Below are 21,464 nucleotides of genomic sequence, written 5' to 3'. Positions count from 1 at the left end.
TGGGTTGGGAAGATCCCCTGGGGAAGGGAATGGCAACCCATTCCAGTATTCTTGCCTGGAGAATCCCACAGCAGAGGAGCCTTCTAGGTGACAGTCCATGGAGTTGCGAAGAGTCAGACACGACTGAAGAGACTTAGCATGCATGCACAAATGAATAACATCTTCTGTTGGGGTGATTCCCCAAAGACAGTATGTGCATACGTTTTAAACATTTGCAGACCTCAGAATTAGGTAGAACAATGTCTCCCAAACTTGTTCAAGCATAAAAGCACCCTGGGGGCACAAGTTCAAGATACAGAACCTCGGCTGTATCCCAGATGTCTTGATTGAGAAGTTCTAGGGAAACTCCAGGAGTCTCCACTTTTAACTAGAACTTGGGTGACTCATAGTGGTTAGCAGGTTTGGGAACCACGGAGCCAGAACATTTTCTTAGATAAATAACCCCAAACTGTCAGGAGAAGAAAAGAATATTTCCTCTCTAACTTCTTAACATACGCAAAGAATACTTAACCCCTGGTGCTTTAGTCACCACTTTTCCTGAGTGAGAGTACATCATTTTATTTATGCGTATATACATATGGTAGTGGTGGTGATTTCGTTACTAAGTCATGTCTGACTCTTGTGATCCCATGGACTGTAGCCCTCCAGGAGCCTCTGTACATGGAATTTTTCAGGCAAGAATCCTGGAGTGGGTTGCATTTCCTTCTTCGGGGGAGCTTTCTCACCCAGGAATTGAACCCTCATCTCATGCATTGACAAGAGGATTCTTCACTGCTGAGCCATGAGGGAAGCCCACATATACATAACACATACCTAAATATATACATATATACAGATGTATACGTACATATGAATACATATACACACATAAACACCCTCCCCGCAACATGAGACTGTTTTGGACCCAGCACAGAGCAGGACACTTAAGAAAAGCAATAGGAATTCACATTACCATAATCAGGGTGTCAGGGTGAAGTCAGAGTTGCTGAACCATGCAGTGCATTAATGGAGTGGAAAATAAGGATGTCTGCCAGGGTTTAGATTTAATACAAATTAAAGATACGGAAATCTAAGCTAAATATCTTTCTTCCATCCCCCCAAAACAAGGTCTGCTCTTTTGGGAGTTTAAGACTCTTGCTCACTGATGGGATGAGAGTGTATGCTGGCAAAGCCTGAAGTAAGACAGTGCACCTCACGACCACCTTTCCTAGATGGCTCAGCAGTAGTGGTGTCTAGCCTTTGGAGGGCCTGTGTGTAATGGCTGATGATTTCTCCAAATTTCATTTTTCTCTACAAAAATGAGGTGGTGCATGGGCAAATTAAACCCCTAGAGGAGTGATTTCCACAGGAGTTCCATGGATACCGTGTGGGCAGGTGCCTCTGACCTCCCACAACTTCAGGCTTTGTCACAGGCTGAAATGGCAGCAGACCCTGGAAGCAGAGGACAGAGCTAACCTTGAGGAAAAGGGAGAAATGGAATCAATTTTCCTGAATAACAGAATGAGAGAAAAGCTCTTTTCTTTTTGGTCATTGTCTCCTTCTATATGATGTGTTTTCTTTATAATCACATTCTAGGTAAAATAGCACCTCTGTTTTCATTAATCACAACTCTTCTTTTTATCATCTTTTTCCTTTTCCATTTTCTTTGGTTGACTCTAGTATTCATTTTCTAAATTCTAAAATACGTCTTAGCACAATTGATTCAAAATGTTTCTTCTTTTCTAATAAATAGCTAAGGCCATACATCCCTCTCAAAGGACCACTTTGACCACAATCATAGGTTCTGCTGTATAAGCTTCAATTTACCAGCCCTTGGAAAATTTGGAAAAGAATGTGTTGGAAAGTGTCTATGTAAAAGTATTTCTTTTTTTAAATCTGAAGCTCATGGCACAGGCTTCTCATCTGGCATAAATTTACATTTGATGACAGCTCAACTGGAGCTTTGAGAAGCAGCCGGTGCTGGGACAGGCACTGTTTGTCCCTAGGCAATTAGGCAATGTCAGGGGACAAACAAAAGCAGAACTCCAACAGTTCCTTTAAATTGTATCCTCCTACCATCTCACCTGCCTCTTTCTTTCCCCAGGTAAAATCTGGGAAAACTGGTCAACCATTTGTAAAAGAATGAAACTAGAACACTTTCTAACACCATACACAAAAATAAACTCAAAATGGATTAAAGATCTAAATGTAAGACCAGAAACTATAAAATTCCTAGAGGAAAACATAGGCAAAACACTCTCTGACATAAAGCATAGCAGGATCCTCTATGATATGCCTCCCAGAGTAATGGAAATAAAAGAAAAAATAAACAAATGGGACCTAATTAAACTTAAAAGCTTTTGCACAATGAAGGAGACTATAAGCAAGGTGAAAAGGCAGCCTCCAGAATGGGAGAAAATAATAGCAAATTAAGCAACTGACAAAGAATTAATCTCAAAAATATACAAGCAACTCCTGCAGCTCAATTCCAGAAAAATAAGTGACCCAATCAAAAAATTGGCCAAAGAACTAAACAGACATTTCTCCAAAGAAGACATACAGATGGCTAACAAACACACGAAAAGATGCTCAACGTCACTCATTATCAGAGAAATGCAAATCAAAACCATAATGAGGTACCATTTCATGCAGGTCAGAATGGCTGCTACCAAAAAGTCTACAAACAATAAATACTGGAAAGGGTGTGGAGAAAAGGGAACCCTCTTACACCGTTGGTGGGAATGCCAACTAGTACAGCCACTATGGAGAACAGTATGGAGATTCCTTAAAAAACTGGAAATAGAACTGCCTTATGACCCAGCAATCCCACTGCTGGGCATACACACTGAGGAAACCAGAATTGAAAGAGACACGTGTACCCCAGTGTTCATCGCAGCACTGTTTATAATAGCCAGGACATGGAAGCAACCTAGATGTCCATCAGCAGATGAATGGATACGAAAGCAGTGGTACATATACACAATGGAGTATTACTCAGCCATTACAAAGAATACATTTGAATCAGTTCTAATGAGGTGGATGCAACTGGAGCCTATTATACAGAGTGAAGTAAGCCAGAAAGAAAAACACCAACACAGTATACTAATGCATATATATGGAATTTAGAAAGATGGCAACGATGACCCTATACGTGAGACAGCAAGAGAGACACAGATGTAAAGAACAGACTTTTGGACTCTGTGGGAGAAGGTGAGGATGGGATGATTTGAGAGAATAGCATTGAAACATGACATATGTGAAATAGATTGCCAGTCTGGGTTCAATGCATAAGACAGGGTGCTCAGGGCTGGTGCACTGGGATGACCCTGAGGGATGGGTTGGGGAGGGAGGTGGGAGGGAGGGTCAGGATGGGGAACACATGTACACCTATGGCTGATTCATGTCAAAGTATGGCAAAAACCACCACAATATTGTAAAGTAATTAGTCTCCAATTAAAAAAAAAAAAATCCTTCCACAAGGCTTCAAAACAATCCCTGTCACACCAGGAGGTTTTAAATTATTTTCTACATTTTTTTTCTTTGCCCCCTACCCCAACCCTGCCCCACATATTTGTTCAGGGATTGACCTTGAGGGAGAAAACAAGCAGTCTTGCTGGTTCAACATTTTAATAGGAACATGGACTTTGGAAGAGATCTAAAAAATGGAATGTTGCACCATAGTTTTTAAACTAAGCTTTTAATTTTGATATGATTGTGTATTCACCTGCAGTTGTTAATAAATAATAAATAATACCCTTTGTCCAGTTTCCCCTTATGCAAACATCTTGCAAACTACAGAACAATATCACAACCAGAAAACTGACATTAATACAATTAAGATCATTACAGCAGAGACATTTGCATCCCCACAAATATCCCTCAAATTGCAAGTTTGTGATGAAATGAATCTTCATGACTTTTGTTCTGTTTTTAACCAAATTATTTGATTTTTTACTGTTGTGTTATTGTTATATTCTAGATATTAATATCATATTCTAGATACTAGCCTTTTGTTGGATATGTAATTTCCAAATATTTTCTACTGATCTGTGACTTGTCTTTTTATTAAAAAAAAAATCTTTGCATAATAGTCATTTACTAAAATGGCCACTGAAACTCAAGAAGAGCTCTCTTTTTCCCTTTTCATCATAAAGACCTGAGCACCTATTTGTACAAAATATTCCACTGATTTTTAGAGATGAGTCTTCAAGATTAAAATTGGTGAAGCTGCAGAGGTTGCATATTAGGGGTCATAGATGATTTACACACTTCAGTAATGAAATAAAAATTTACTCTTGGGAGGCCTTTTGTTTACATTGGAAGGGAACACACTGACAAAATATTTTCTTGGGAAAACTCTGTGCTGGCAAAATAACAAAAAAGACTGAGCATTAAAGATATTTAAAAGCTGTGAGCCAAACAAAACAACACAAACATTATGCTTCAAACTGAGTTGTCGAATATTACAGGCCTGGAACATGTCAGAGCTGATTATTGAGGTTAATTTCAATATTTTTATATCTTGGCCTAGGGCCAGATAAAGTGTTTAGGGCTTTGGACTAAAAGCTTTTCAAAAAGAGCTTCACTGTTGTTGCTGTTATTTTCCTAGTTTTCAGTTGTGTGAGACATGACTTCCCTGATGGTTCCGAATCCATCTGCCAATGCAGAGGACACAGGTTTAATCCCTGGTCTGGTAGGAGTCCACATGCCATAGGGCAGCTAAACCCTCGCCTGTAACTGCTGAGCACATGTGTCTCAACTAAGGCCCGTGTGTGTTTGGCAACAAGAATAGAAGCCTGGGCATTGCAAAGAGAATAGCCCTCACTCGCTGCTCCTGGAGAAAGCCTGTGCACAGCAACCAAGATCCAGCACAGCAAAAAAAATGACCGAGACATAGAAACTTACAAGTTACGCACTTAGAAAAAAGACTCATAGAAAGAAATACCCTAGGAACAATTATCGGTATAAGATTACAGATATATTAGTACCTCATACTCAGTTTTAAATTTTCCATGTAATCAGTCCATTACTATTATTATGCTCAGTTGCTCAGGCATGTCTGAGTCTTTGTAATCCTGTGGACTGTAGCCCACCAGGCTCCCCTGTCCATGGGATTCTCCAGGCAAGAATACGGGAATGGATCACCGTTTCCAGCTCCAGGGGATATTCCTGACCCAGAGATCACACTGCAGTCGCTTGCATCCCCTGCATTGTCATGCAGATTCTTTACCACTGAGCTATTAAGCCTTTAACACAGTTTCATTAAATAGTCCAGCTGACATGAGTGATGTTTGGGGGAAATTAATGTGAGAGTGACTCCCCCAGTGAAGTAAAACTTTGCAGAAAGAAAACGACTGCCGAGTTTAGGTCTGGCTTCCTCAGAGTGATCACCAGAGAAGCTTACAGAAAGAGCCAGAACCAGAGAACCATGTAAAGAAGAGTGTATGTTATCCATCTTGGCACACAGGTTGTCATTCTGCCCCTGGAATGGAGGGAGGGAAAGTCTCCTAAAAGAACAAGAAGGATTTTCAAGTTATACCTCCTTTTCTTTATAAGCTGATCTTAGCGTTTTAGCCACTTGGACCATATCTCACTTCTATTAACCAGTCATAGAAGCTCCCAGAAAACTACAAGCCTTTTTCAAAGGTCACAGCATTGACATAACTTTCTTTTCCTTATTGAATATTTAAGAGTGAAAAAAGAATTCTAATTGCAAATTACGAGTTCTTCTTAAAGATTAAAACTTTTCAACTTTTGATTTTTTTAAAAAAATACATTGTTTGTCCCCGATTTTAGTTTTCTGCTCTACTCTTGACTTTGGGATTTCTGCCAAATGTTTCCTTCTTGCTATCTTTCCATTAATCAGTACCTGGAATTGTGATTGTTTGTGCTACTCTTGAAAATATGCTGGCTTGATGATATATATAAGAATTATGAGAAAAATAGCCTCTAATCATTATAAACATAAGGGTTTCCTAAGAAATATTCAGCGCACTTCTGTGAAATATGTAAGGTGAGGCTAGTCCTTAAATAGGTATAGAAATTAACAAGAGTAATATCAATCTCCTGTAGTAGCTCAATGTAACATAATGAACTCTTCATTTCATAAGCACGATTCTCTATTATCTGGTACAATGAATGACAAAGAGTTCTTTTTTTATTTTATTAGACTTCAGCTTGTTGAGATGTTATGAAATAGTCAGGGTCCTAAATACTAGATGTGCGTTCACGCATGCTAAGTCGTTCAGTCGTGCCCGACACTTTGCCACCTACGGACTGTGGTCTGCCAGGCTCTTCTGTCCATGGGATTCTCCAGGCAAGAATACTGGAAGAGATTGCCATGACCTCCTCCAGGGGATCTTCTTGACCCAGGCATAGAACCCGATTTTCCCTCATCTCCTGCATTACAGGCAGATTATTTACCACGGAGCCACCATGGAAGCCCAAATATTAGATAAGCCTATTAAATTTTATCAAGTTTTCTTCCACAATGCATTAGTACGTGGCCTTGCTTTTTGTCAAACCTATTCATTAATCCTTCCTTCCTTTTGGGGCCATCCAATTTGATCTTACCTAGCATGTACTCATTGAACGTTAATTTCCTTTTTTAGGAATCAGATGGCAGCATGACATATGTATTGCAGATTACAGTATCCATTGTGAATAGTACATAATAACTATCTCCATTAATTCGCAGAAAGAAAGTTTTATAAAGCTACAATTCTTAGCTTATGAAAGAAACCTTCTTTCATGATACTTCTTACCTCAAAGAAGCACTAGTGTCTTCCACTGGTTTAATTAAGATGAATACAATATAATATATTCCCTCTGAAAAATATCTTGTAGGCATGTCCAGTCATGTCCAACTCTTTGCATCCCCATGGACTGTAGCCTGTCGGGTTTCTCTGTTCATGGGATTTTCCTAGCAAGAAAACTGGAGCGGGTTTCCTCCTTCAGGATTAAACCTGCATCTCCTATGTCTCCTGAGTTGATAGGCTGATTCTTTACCACTGAGCCCCCTGGGAAGCCCAAAAGATATATTACCTGTTATTCTGGTGTTACTACAGCATCTGTATAGCACAATCTTTTCATAATTATAGTTAATTCAGTAGGATGAGTCAAAACATCTTCTGTTGTAAGTTCTCAGTGTTAGAATTAAGATTACATAAATAAAGTTTATTTCTGATTCAAATATGTTTCCCAGTTATAACCATGTATACCCTGCAGGATACTATATACAATTGTTTACTATAGAGTTTTTATCACTTTGATAAGTAAAACTAACTAAAATTTCAAAATAGAGCAAAAAGATGGCTGTGTTCCTTTGCAATGTCATGTCAGAGTGGTGCCTAACATATATCTAAGAATTGTATCATTTTATAAGGATGCATCTTTGAGTCACCGATTAAGGCCCAGATTTTGTAAAATTATACCTTAATCTCTGTCTGGAAGAGACATAAATGATTTTTATCAATTAGAAAAATTAACTATAAAAGTTATGGTGCTATTACCCCGTAGAAAGTGAAAGTGAAAGTCACTCAGTCGTCTGACTCTTTGCGACCCCATGGACTATACAGTCCATGGAATTCTCCAGGCCAGAATACTGGAGTGGGTAGCTTTTCCCTTCTCCAGGGGATCTTCCCAACCCAGGGACCGAACCCAGATCTCACACACTGCAGGCGGATTCTTTACCAGCTGAGCCACGAGGGGAAGCCCTTTACCCTGCAGGGCATTAACCAAGTTTGCTTCGTTCTTAGAACAAATATCTCAGCCTGGCTTTTTCTATGAATTATATGAACTATTCTTTAAGTGGCCACCGAGCAGATCTATCCATGTCTTAGTTTGCTCCTCCAGAGTGAACCAAAAGGGGCAACAGAGACTTACTTTTGTTCTTATTTTCTCCTGTTTTCCTCTGTGCTCTTTTGTTGTTTCTGGTTCATGGGTATCTTTAGTTATGGTTCTGCTTGGCAAAAAGTCAGTAATGCATTCCCTGTAAGTGATGACAATACTCAAGAATCCAGTCTCGTGATGTTAATTAAAGTATTGAACATCTATTCTTTGAGAATGAGAAACTACAGAAAGTCTGGTTTGTAGTCCTCTGTGTCAGTGTTTCCAGGGTCTTCCAATCACCCACATGTTCAGTGATTCACTAGGACTCCAGGGACCTGGAGAGTCACAATTGTATTCATGGCTCTGTTTTATTACAATGAAGTGACACAGAACAGAACCAGCGAGTTAAAAAATGCACTCCACGAGGTCTAGAGGGATCCCGGCACAACTTTCAAAGCTTTTCCTGGCCACAGAACAAGCTTCTAACTTCAGCTGTGAACTGAGGCAGCGAGCCTGAAGTCTTTCTGGTTAGAGAAGTCTGCACAATACACAGAGCTGAGAGTTCTCACTGAGAGGTGGTCATACCTATTCTGCAGTACCAGCCACAATTAACAAAACCTCAGACACCCAGAAGGATTTTTACAAACAACCTAGGCAGACTCATACAGCAGAGTTCAGGCCCCAAGCATGCGAAACAACCTTGTACTCAGTCACTCAGTTTTGTCTGACTGTAGTCAGACTGTAGTCCACCAGCCTCCTCTGTCCATGGGATTTTTCAGGCAAGAATACTGGAGTGGGTTGCCATTTCCTCCAGGGGATCTTCTCGACCCAGGGATCAAAACTGCATATTCTCTGTCTCCTGAATGTCTCGCTGAGCCATTGAGGAAGCCCAATTAGGAGAGTTTCTTTTGGGGAAAAAAATTCATATGTTGAAGCTCTGCTGCTCCTGCTGCTAAGTCGCTTCAGTCGTGTCCGACTCTGTGCAACCCCATAGACGACAGCCCACCAGGCTCCCCCGTCCCTGGGATTCTCCAGGCAAGAACACTGGAGTGGGTTGCCATTTCCTTCTCCAGTTGAAGCTCTAACTCCCACTGTAATTGTGTTTGGAAATAAAACTTTGGAGGGTAATTAGATTAGGTCATAAGGGTGGGATCCTTATGGTGGAATTAGTGCCCTTACAGGAAGAGACACTAGAGGGCTTGCTCTCCTCTGCCAGGTGGAGACACAGGAAGAAGGTGGTCATTGGCAAGCTAGGAAGAGAGCTCCCATCAGAACTCAACCCTGCTGAAGCCCTGAACTTGGACTTCCACTCTCCAGAACTGTGAGAGATAAATGTCTTCTGTTTAAACCACCCAGCCTATGGTTTTTGTTATAATAGCTTGAGCTAAGACATCATCCTGACAGTAATCAAGAAAATCCTTTCCCTTTTATTGTGTGTTTGAAATATTGTCTCATTTTCAAAGTGTATTAATAAGCAGGATACATGCTGTGCTGTGGTAAGTTGCTTCAACCATATGCGACTGCAACCCTACGAACTATGGCCCACCAGGCTCCTTTCTGTCCCTGGGGATTCTTCAGACAAGAATACTGGAGAGGGTTGCTATTTCCTCCTCCAGGGGATCTTCCCAACCCAGTGATCAAACCTGTGTCTCTTATGTCTCCTGCATCGTCAGGCAGGATCTTTACCACTAGCACCACCTGGAAAGCCCAAGCAGGGTTATAAATGATATTAAAAATATCTGGTTCTGATTGGATTACAGAAACGAATAAAGTATAATATCATTTGTTTTTATTTTTTAAATGCTACCTTATTTCAGTTTTGAGGCCCTGTCTAGAAGCCAGTCAGTTCGCCCTCTTTGAGCAGCTGATTGTCTGTACAGCGACCACTTCCCTTATGGGACTTTCAAACTCCAGGTCACTATACATCTCTCCTGATCACTCTGGGGCCAAGTACCAGAAAACCAGGGAAAACTTCTATGTACTAAAGGTTGCCAAAATTATTCACATTAGCCAACCCACAAGGAGTCTGTGAAACCTATGCAACCCCACCAGGCTTGCCATCTTCTTCCCCATATAGCCGCTGTCACATGTCCACAGGCACAACCTTCTGTGTGGCCCTGCCTGGAAGTTCTCTTTTGTTTGGAATTATAAGTGACAAAGTCGTCTATTTTTCATCTAAGTGTCATTGGGTTGTGCTTTCAAAAGAAAACATAAAGTTTATATGAATATTTTAAAGTACAAGAGTTCCCAGGAAAAGAGCATATGCTCTTACTGGGTCCTTCCTCTCCACCAAAGACTAAATCCTGATTCTCGTAGGCATCCTTTGCATGTAATTTATTAACTTCTTTCTGATGCATTCTACAGAGGTACTAGCTAAACACTGTCCTTGAGAGAACTGAGAAAATACTCAAATAATCTTCTGTGGTCTATGGTTCAAATGAGGACTCACAGGCTTCTAAAGGGAAAAATAAAACTTATCTCAGAAAAAAACTTTACTCAAATATTTTATATAAAACTTTAAGTTCATATGATCAAAATGAACCCTTGGGAAAATGAAATTGGTTGGATATTTGGGGGTTTAGAAACAGTTGTATGTATTTTTCTTGTATTTTGTCAGAGTAAAGTATAAGAAAATATTTTTTTTTAGGTTTTGGTTTGTTTTCTCACAAAGAGACTGCTATTATGAATGTCCTAAAATTTATACTGGTTTATTTCCCTGATTAACTAATATTCTTCCATGTCAATTTTAAAAATATAAAATTATGTGTTCAATTAATTGAAGTATAATTTTAGCCAACATTTAAATATAAATAATGATTTTTTACCCAATACAAAGATATATCGTACAACACAAAGAATATAGCCAACATTTCTAATAACTATAAATGGAAAATAACCTCTAAACATTGTGAATCACTATGTTGTACACCAGAAACCTATCAACTATAACTTAGTTTTTTAAAAAGGGAAAAATAAATAAATAAACACACAAAAAAACAAATTATTGTCAGTTTTTTTTGTTTGTTTTTTTTGGTCAATGTAAACAGAATTTCCAAGAGCTTAGTTAAATTTAAGACTTTGACTAATATCAGAATTAATTAATAAAACTTTTATTTGTATGCATAGATTATAAGTAACAGAACACTAAAAATTTGATCATCAAGGGTAAGTTTTATTTTTAAATATTGTAATGTCTATACCTTTGAGATGTTTTAGTTAACATCTTTATTCTTACCACTATAAAAGTGAAAAGAATGTGATTTTAGAAGTTGTATATGTGTGTTCACAAACTTCCCTGGTCTGCCAAAATGCTTATATAAGACAGTTCCTAATTATCTACCTCTCATTTTCTGATGTGAAGCAGAACTTGGTGCTTTGGTTAAAAGTGGTAATTAATATGTATGGACGAGACTCTATGCAGAAAAATAACAGAAAATAAATACAACTTGTGTATACAAGGCAACGGAATGTGTTTTTATATTTTTAGAAGGAACTAGAGAACAGGTTTATCTTAAAGTGTCAGGTCATTTTAGAATATAAAAGAAAATAGTGGATGACAAAATTCGAATGACTGTATCAAGTTAAGGAAAGTGAATTTTCTTTGACTTGGATCATAATACCCAAAAGGACGCGTCTAAAAAGAAACAATGCAGTGTGTTGACACAGTTTCAATGGGTTGTTCACAAGTGGAAAAGAAGGCTTGTGAGTTCTTTACTGTCAAAGATTATATTAATGCAATGTCAGAATCTGGACTTTCTCTTTGCTAAAATTGATCTCAAAGTATTTAGTTCCTCTTAATAAGAAATAATAAAAAGGTTACTCTTTATGTTCTGTGTAATTTTTTAGACAGCAGAGACTCTGTATGTCATCAGAATAATTTTTTGGTTTGTTCTGCTGTCTTTATAATGCCCTTGATTGTTGAAAAAAAAAAAAAAAGCAAACCTAAAGAACAAGAGTTACTTCTGAAAGAGGGAAGGGATCTTACAATTAGGTTACCTGTTGCTATATGTTTTAAACTATTTTTTGACATTGTATTTGCTAGGTAGTTGGGTTATAATCATTTTTTTAGGCACTTCTGTTCCTCTCAATTCAGTGTCTAATCTCCTCTGATGATTCTTTTGATTTTGCTCTTCTAAAATAAGCTCCTAGCTTCAGAAAAATTGTTTTCAGATATCTTTAACATGTAAAAAATGTGTGGAGTTTTTCAGAGGTCCTGGGTACCTACAGATTCAAATTTCATCTTATTAAAGAAGGAATACCAGTAATAATTAGGTTGTTTGATGTTCTCAGCATTTCTTAATTAGCTAAACACTATTATAAGAGCTGCTTGAGAAGAGATGTCAAATCTGGAGAAACCATACCTTCCCTAAGTTAGTTTTGTACAGGAAACTATTATTAATACAAATATGTGTCAAGGGTTATCCACATTCCAGAGAGAACTGGAAGGCTCCAGGATTGAGGCAAGGCCTTTCTTGTTCATAGTATGTCTGATCCACAGGGGAAAATTGGATTAAATCCATCCTTAATATATCACTTACGTATTAAGACCCAACAGAGCCTGTTATTCCTATTGAATCTCATAGGGTTCTACTTTAATGAATTGGGGCTTCCCTGGTGGCACTGGAGGTAAAGAATCTGCCGGCCAATGCAAGAGACATGAGGCAGTTTGATCCCTGGGTGGATAAGATCCCCTGCAGTAGAAAATGGCAAACCACTCCAATATTCTTTCCTGGACAATCCTATGAACAAAAAAGCTTGACGGGCTACAGTACATGTGATCACAGAGTCAGACACAGCTGAGCACATGCGTACACACACACACACACACACACAGAGCTAATAAATTAATCAATGTTATTTAGTCTTGTCATCAACAGATGGTTTACACTTTTCTCTCATGTTTGTCCAAAGTCTCATTATAAGCTACGGTCTAGAAATGTGGTCTTCAAAAAAGAAGCATGTTCTCAGTGCCTCAGAGAAAGACTGTACTAGTGACGCTTCAAGGGAAAGGCTTTTGAGCAAAGGCTTCTGAGCCAACATCATTTAGACAGGGGACAGATTCACTCAAGATTTCAAGAGCTCTTTTTCATCAAGAAGCATACTTTATGGAAGCAGGCTGCTGATCAAGATCCAAAGGGGAAAGTTGATTAGGACTGAATGAACTGATGAGGAAAATTTAATTGTGGTTATTCATTTTAAAAAATAGGTTATATATATAGTATTATATATATAATATTTTGTCTATGTAATATTTTACATATAATATTGTTCAATGTACTGTTTTCTGATGGCTATATGAGCGACCATTTCTATTTAATGTTTTTGCAAATTGAAATGATATATTTTTTTAATGTTGTCTTTTTCTCACTGACCTTTCAGTGGACAGGAGCAGACTAATCTCTATTGTTCATGGCAATATGATTATTTACATAGATCTACTGAAGTTCTGTTCTCTTTTTTTTAACCAAAATATAATTAAGCAAATCAGTGTACAATCAAAGACACGACTAGAGTGTCATGTTTCAGACTAAATATTTGTTCACACGTTAGAAGTATGAATGACCATTAAAAGTAAGTAATGACATATTAAAAGTAAGTATGACCCACAATTAAGTAAAAAGTGTCATAGCTTATATGTGACCAATGTCTATACAGCTCTTTCAGGGACTAAAAACTAGGGTCTTTGCCTTACGGATATTAATTAAGGAAAGTCATTTTCTGATAGTTCAGGACCCTCAATAGATTTTTTAAATTGCAGTGTAATTGCATTACAGTGTTGTGTTAGTTTCTGCTGTATAACAATGTAAATCAGCTATATGTACACATATATATACACACACCTCCTTCTTCCTGAGCCTCCCTCCAACCTCACATCCCACCCTTCTAGGTAATCATAGAACACTGAGCCCTCAGCAGATTTTGAAAACCACAAGGAGAAAGGAATTAACCAACACTACATGTACTGCAAGCAAGATTTGGTGGAGATTAACCTTTTTTTTTTTTTGAGTCATATACTGAAAAAGAAGGGTAAATAATGGAAGCTTTTAAAAGTTCATTCTTATATTCTTCATGAAATCTCCACACATTTGAATTCTGTGAGGTTAGTAGTTTTTGTATAACTTTGTATAACTCTAGATTAGAAGACCGTCTAGAAAGGACATATACACACGTTACTTAAAGTCTCTTTCTAAATCTATATAGATGAAACATGAGACCAAACTTTCATGATAAACAATATAACTTCTGTTGGTTATTTAGGATCATAAGGAAAGTTTGTTAAAAAAAAAAAAAACTACCCTTATATTTTTAGATAACAGAAGAGCATGCCTTCTCAATATCATACTGGAAATTGTCTAATAGACTTACCCCCAAATTACTTCTCTATATGATATGCTTATGGAGAAGAAAATGGCAACCCACTCCAGTATTCTTGCCTGGAAAATCCCATGAACAGAGGAGCCTGGCAGGATACAGTCCACGGGTTGCAAGAGTCAGACACGACTGAGCAACTAAGCCACCACCACCATGGTATACTTAAGTTGATTCACTACTTAACTCAAGATCAGTCTTATGCAATTATATGTTTAACAAGACTTTAGTCAGCAATTGTGTCGTTTGTTGTCAGAGAGCTTCTGTTAGGGATGCAAATGACTGCTAACTGTTAGAAAAGTTTACTATTTTATTGTCCTGTAAGACATTAACCAGTTTTGCGTCTAACTTCCATTTCAACATACCAGTCTTAGATGATCATATAAATATTTTCGATGCTTTTGCCTTTTAATTGGGGTATAACTGTTTTGCAATGTTGTTTTAGTTTCTGCTATACAATGAAGTGTATCAGCTGTGTGTTTACATGCGTCCCTCCCTCTTGGACCTGTCTCTCACAACCCCACTCTATCCCTCTAAGTCATCACAGAGCGCCATGGGCCAACCATAGTCCAAAAGTACATGGAAAATTCCAGAGATAAACAATTCATAAATTTTAAACTGTGCACCATTTCCATTATCAGCTGCTGCTGCTAAGTCGCTTCAGTCGTGTCCGACTCTGTGCGACCCCATAGACGGCAGCCCAACAGGCCCTGCTGTCCCTGGGATTCTCCAGGCAAGAACGCTGGAGTGGGTTGCCATTTCCTTCTCCAATGCATGAAAGTGAAAAGTGAAAGTGAAGTCGCTCAGTCATGTCCGACTCTTGGCCACCAATTACCAGATCAACTATCAAACATACTCTGAACTTCCTGCGCTTTATAACAACTTTTCACTAGCTATTTTATCCTTTTTGATGTAGCTTAATTGTTCTAGGGGTTCCTTCGTTAATGACTTAAGTATATATGATGTGTTCTTACTATATATTTAGGTGATTCATGATTTGAACTTTAAAAATTATACTTTGAGTAACATATTAGTTTGCAAATGTAACAATGCAGACATAGCTATTAGTTCCTAAATATATTTGTAATTTAAGTAAGATGTCGTCTAGTATACGGGAAACAGCCCTTGATTTTTTAAAATTTTTTGTGTCTATGTAGATATCTTTATTGAAGTTGCCAAATATATCACTCACCAATATATTTGGAATCTGTGCTATACTTGATTAAAGACAAATACTTACTGCTAATTTAATGCTCTAAATATCTTCTCTCTGGTTTATTACTAACAGCACCATCAGAAAAATCTCTACAACATTTATTTATCATTTTCTTCCAATGAAGAATTATTCTCTACAAATTCTTTCTTTTGGGGCTATTTTTGTCTCTGTTCTTTTTTACATTCTCTGGTTTACCTTTCTAGATGTTATCTGTTTTTCAAAACTCAGTTCAAAGCTCTGGCTCTATGAAACCAATCTTGAATCTTTTTAATAAAGTTACTCGCTATATAGCTCTAATCATATAGCTCTATATGATCGGTCAGCAGTTCTACTGAAATTTTTTCTTCATGTGTTTGCCCTAGTTAATGTTGAGTATCAAGAGGGTAACTGTGTTTAATAACAGAGCAAAATTTGACTATTTCACAAAACCTACTAAATGGAGTCAATCACTGCCTTTTCAAAGTATTCTATAATAGTGAAAGCCTCCTCAATTATATTATTAACCATATCCCACCTTATGAAAGCTATTAGATTTTTCTCTTTCCCTAATTTTTTAATCACATAGAGTCATTTAGGTTCCCCCCTTGTTCTTTTCAAATAAACTTTAAGTTCACTAAAGGCAAAATATGGGACTTCCGTTTGATTTTTGTACTCCAAGACATGATCACATTGCTTTTCATAATAGCAGATACTCAGTAAATATTAGTTAGATTTTGTCTTTTGAACACTGCTAATTTTGATTTTTGCCAAATTTAAGTAGAACATAATTTTATAAATTCCTCATAAATATTTTTATGGGACATGTACATTTTCCTGAATATTAAGATGGTTTTCTCAGTGTTTTATATTTATGTTTTCTAACTTTAAAACTTTTCATTTTGTATCGGGTTATAACCAATTAACAATATTGTGGTAGTTTCAGGCAAACAATGAAGGGACTCAGCCATACGTATACATATATCCATTCTCCCCCAAACTCCCCTCCCAGTGTTTTTCTCTGTGACTGTTATTTATCGCTTTTTAAAATTAATTTTTATTGGAGTATAGTTGACTTACAATGTTATGTACATTTCTGCTGTACAGAAAAGTGAATCAGTTATACAAACACATATATCCACTCTTTTTAATATTCTTTTCCCATATAGGTTATCACAGAGTATTCAGTAGCATTCTCTGTGCTATACAGTAGATTCTTATTAGTTATCTGTTTTATATATAATAGGGTTCTCAGTGTTTTCTAAAAGTATGCAAAGATGTCAGTATAACTCTTTGCTGGCTACAATCTCAACTTTCAAACACAACTCAATCTGGGAAAAATTTTAAATGCTGCTTCAAGACAATCTCAGTAGATTAATTTTCCTCCACACACCATGCTAATATTAGACCCTGCTTCATCACAAAGAATATAAAGAGAACTCTTTGACCAACGTATGTCAACGGTGTGAATTCTAGTAGTTGCAGTTTTGTCTTGTTTTCCTAGTCAGCAGTTTCATTTATACTTCATCTCTTTTCTCAGCATGTTCCTAGCTGGTGGATGACTATTAATTAATATTTATCACTTACAGTGGTGGTTTATTTTCCCACATACAATATTTTGTAGCCTACCTTCTGACACTTTTTAAATGATTTTGAGTTAATATATTGTAACTAGTCATGGAGTTTCATATTTAAAATCTCTTTAAAATAGTTTCTAATCGGTCTTTCATCCTTACTATTCTACCAAAGCTGTTTTAGCAAAGTCACCAATTTCCTACCATGTGCTAAATCCAATGATTAATGTGTCATCCTTGTCAAGCTTGACCAAGGAGCAGCATTTGCTGTAGGCCATCACTTCTCTTCACTTTTGGCATACTTTAGCTTTTTGTCCTACCTCCCTGGCTCACACTTCTTCATCCTCTCTCTGATCTCTTAATGTATTAATGCCCCCAGGGAACTGGCTATTTTCTACTTACCATTTAGGTAATTTCATCTCATTTAATGTCACAGTTTTAAATGTCATCCATGGACCAAAAATTCTGCTCCTCTCCCTGAACCGCTTTCATCCATGAGTAGGTATCTTCAGTTTAAAATGTCCAAAACTACCCTTGAGATTTTCCTTCTAAGTGCGTTCCCCTTTCAATCTTTCCCATCTCCATTATTGGTAATGTTACACTTCCAGTTGCAATAGTTTCTCTTTTCTGTGGTTTTATTTTATGTGATTTGTTACCATGGTCAACCACAGTCCAAAAGTAAATGAAAAATTCCATAAACAATTCACAAATTTTAAACTGTGCACCATTCTGAGTAGCATGATTAAACCTTCTGCCCTCCTACTCTGCCCCACCTAGAACATGAGTCATCCCATATTCAGGGTATTAATCACTGAGTCATCATCTCAGCTGCCCTGGTGGCTCAGACAGTAAAGAATCTGCCTGCAATGTGGGAGACTTGGGTTCAATCCCCGGGTCAGGAAGATCCCCTAGAGAATGGAATGGAAAACCACTCCAGTATTTTCTGGATAATTCCATGGACAGAGGAGCCTGGTGGGCTACAGTCCATGGGGTCACATAGAGGCAGACACGACTGAGCCACTAATACTTTCGGTTGCCATCTTGATTATCAGATCAATGGTCAAAGTGTTAGTGTCACAGTGCTTCTGTTCAGTTGACCCTCATTTTACTTAATAATGGCCCCACAGCACATGAGTAGTGATGCTGGCAATTTAGATAATCCCAAGAGAAGCTATGTGCTTCCTTAAGTGAAAAAAAGAGAAAGTTCTCAAATGAACAAGGAAAGAAAAAAAACTGTGTGCTGAGACTTCTGAGATCTACAATAAGAAGCCTTCTATCCATGGAATTGTGAAGAAGGACAAAGAAATTTGTGCTAGCCTTGCTGTTGCACCTCAAACTGCCAATGTAACAGTCACAGTGCTTAATAAGTGCTTAGTTAAGGTGAAAAAGGCATTACGTTTATACAATGACATCTTGAGAGAGAGAAAGAACCATATTCACACAGCTTTTATTACCATATATTGTTCTGCTTTGTTATTTATTGTTATTCATCTCTTTATTGTGCTAATCTGTAAATTAAACTTTCTCGTAGGTATGTACATCTAGGAAAAAAACATTGCATGCATAGAATTTGTTAGCATCATCCCTTCACTAAACCATAAGCTCCCTAAAGGTAAGGCTATTGAATTTTTTTTTCAGTGCTCTATTTCCAATATCAAATACCCAGCATATAGAGTGGATTGAGATGTGTTTATAGGATTGTGTGCTCAATCAGTCAGTCATGCCTGATTCTTTGCAACCCTGTGGACTATAGCCCACCAGGCTCCTCTGTCCATGGAATTTTTCCAGGCAAGAAATCTGGAGCGGGTTGCTATTTCTTACTTGAGGGAATCTTCCTGACCCAGGGATTTAACCTGTGCTGCTTGGATCTCCTGCATTGGCAAGTGGATTCTTTACTACTGTGCCACCTGGGAAGCCCTGTTTATGGATCACCTAGCTAATTAGTAAAAAAAAAATAAAAAAATCACATAGGACCAAATGACAGCAAGCTTTGATATAAATATATCTGTGTTTTTGATACTGATATGATGACATTTGGAAATAGTGAGAAATCATCAAAAATTATGGCATATTTGTATGTGACATTATGTTTAACCTAAACTGTGTTTATCATATTTCTATTATATATGCCTCAATTTGCAAAAGATTTGTTAATAGTGGTTTCAATTTGGTAGTTGACAGGTATTTGAATAAATCTTAAATTGTGGAAAGAACTATGAGTTCATCCTCTAAATTGTCATCTGGTCATGCAGGAAGCATACAATCAGCAGGACACCTATTTCAATTTCAAATGATCTCTGTGGTAAATTATCTCTACAGTGGCACTCACTTCAATGTCATTATGTTTTCAGAAATTTCTTTTTCGGATACTAAATTGAAATCTCCAATAGTTTGTTAATATTCATTTCCTCTTGCCCTGGACTCATTGATGAAAAACAACTGATCTTCATTCTCATTTTAAGAGAGTTAATGACTATCAATAGATGTATATTTGCTGTTGGTCCTCTTAAAGCTAATATATATGTATTGTGTGTATATATATATATATATATATATATATACACACACATAGAATGGCTACACATTCCAGTACTCCTGCCTGGAGAATTCCATGGATAGAGGAACCTGGCGGGCTACAGTCCATGGGGTCACAAAGAATCAGACATGACTGAGCAACTAACACTTCCACTTACACATGCATATACATTAATACATATATATCCAGTTGTACTTATATTTTGTACTTAAATCCTCAAAATAATCAACTGCTCTGCAAAAATATTTCTCCTCCAAGCATCAAATATTGCTCTAACATTTAGAAAAGGCATTAAAACAAAAAGAAAATGCTCAGTGATTCCTCAGAACATTAGACCCCATCATTAATGGATATAAAGATTTGTTTTCCTTTCAGATCTTTGAAAGCTTTGCTCCATTACTCTCCAGCATCAGTGTTACTGATAAGAAGTGAAATGAAGTGGAAGTCACTCAGTTGTCCGACTCTTTGTGACCCCATGGACTATACAGTCTGTGGGTAGCCTATCCCTTCTCCAGTGGATCTTCCCAGCCCAGGAATCGAACCAGTGTCTAGCACATTGCAGGTGGATTCTTTACCAGCTGGCTGTTTTCCTAGTCGTGACAGTAATTACAATTGTCTGTAAAATGACCCCAGTTAGAATCGCAGGAACATAAAACTTAATAGACTTTTTCTCAACATTCCCTTTGTTGGCTGAAATCATAGAATCATAGAATTGGAAGACACCTTAAAGTTACCTAATTCAATGTGTGAATGTTTGTATTGGACGGTTTAAGTGATTCTGTCAGTTTGTGCCAAGCTGATACAAAGGAAAGTGACAACTGGAAAGAGATGTCACACAAATAGCTCGTCTTTGGAGAACAGCTATCATGCCCTGGATGAAAGATGTCCTTTTAAGCTTTGTCCCTGTCTGAGAGCAGAGAGAGAGAATTCAAGCAAAAATTCACATCGCCTTGTATTACTGTCAGAAGGGTGCTTTTGTCCCTTCATGCTTTAACCCAACTCGAAGCTTATTTGAATTGTACTCAGTTTTCTACTTGCTCCTGGATACAGCAGATCCCAAAGCAAAATCAGGGGGAAAAAAACCCAACAAACCAAAAACAAAAAGCCGTAGTTGCAATTGCATAGAGGAACAAAGGAGATCCAATGCTCCAAATACCCCCGTGTTTGCTCAGCCTTACAGGCTTATACACAGCTCTTGGCAATCAAAGATGCCTAACAAAAGCCCAAGGAGTTTAGGGACACCACCTCACTTTTAGACACCAGGGAATGTTACACCTTTAACATTCATATGTTCACTTTCGTGTTTCATAACAAGTTTAATGATGGTGATGAATTATCTCTGCCAGACAAAGTTCTAAGTACTCTTCAATATTAATCCATTAGTCCTCCCAACACTCATAAGAGAGCAGTGTTATTGTTAATTCTCGTTTTTCAGAAGAGGAAACTTAAGCCGGGGGAGATTTGAAATTTGATAAGACCAGAAGGTTCAGATGAACATTTACATAACTTTTTCCAACACTCTGTGAGCAAACAAAATTCCTCTTAGAACTTATAACACGGAAATATTATTATTCATTTAATTCACTGGCTACTTATTTCTCTCTCTTAATTCTTTAAACATACGTTTCGTAAATAGTGGGGTTGTTCTATGCACTAGAGGTTGTGACTGGAGTCTCGTCTGTTTCTAAGCAGATAGATATTGCCCCAAAGCTAATTTTCTTTTTACAATAAACTTTCTTCTAAAGAATTCTGTTCCACTGATCTATTTTTGTCTGCCAATAACATACTATTTCGATTACTTTGAAATCACAGAGTGTCATACTTCAAACTTTGTTCTTCTTTCTCAAGATCGCTTTGGCTATTTAGGGTCTTTTGTGTTTCTACAAAAATTTTAGAATTACTTGTTCTAGTTCTGTGAAAAATACCATTAGTATTTTGATAGGGTTTGCACTGAATCTGTACACTGCGTTGGGTAGTTCGTTTT

Source organism: Bos indicus x Bos taurus, chromosome 17 (assembly GCF_003369695.1).
Source record: "Bos indicus x Bos taurus breed Angus x Brahman F1 hybrid chromosome 17, Bos_hybrid_MaternalHap_v2.0, whole genome shotgun sequence".
In the NCBI taxonomy this organism is placed as follows: Eukaryota; Metazoa; Chordata; class Mammalia; order Artiodactyla; family Bovidae; genus Bos; species Bos indicus x Bos taurus.
Note: the sequence above shows the minus strand (reverse complement) of the source record.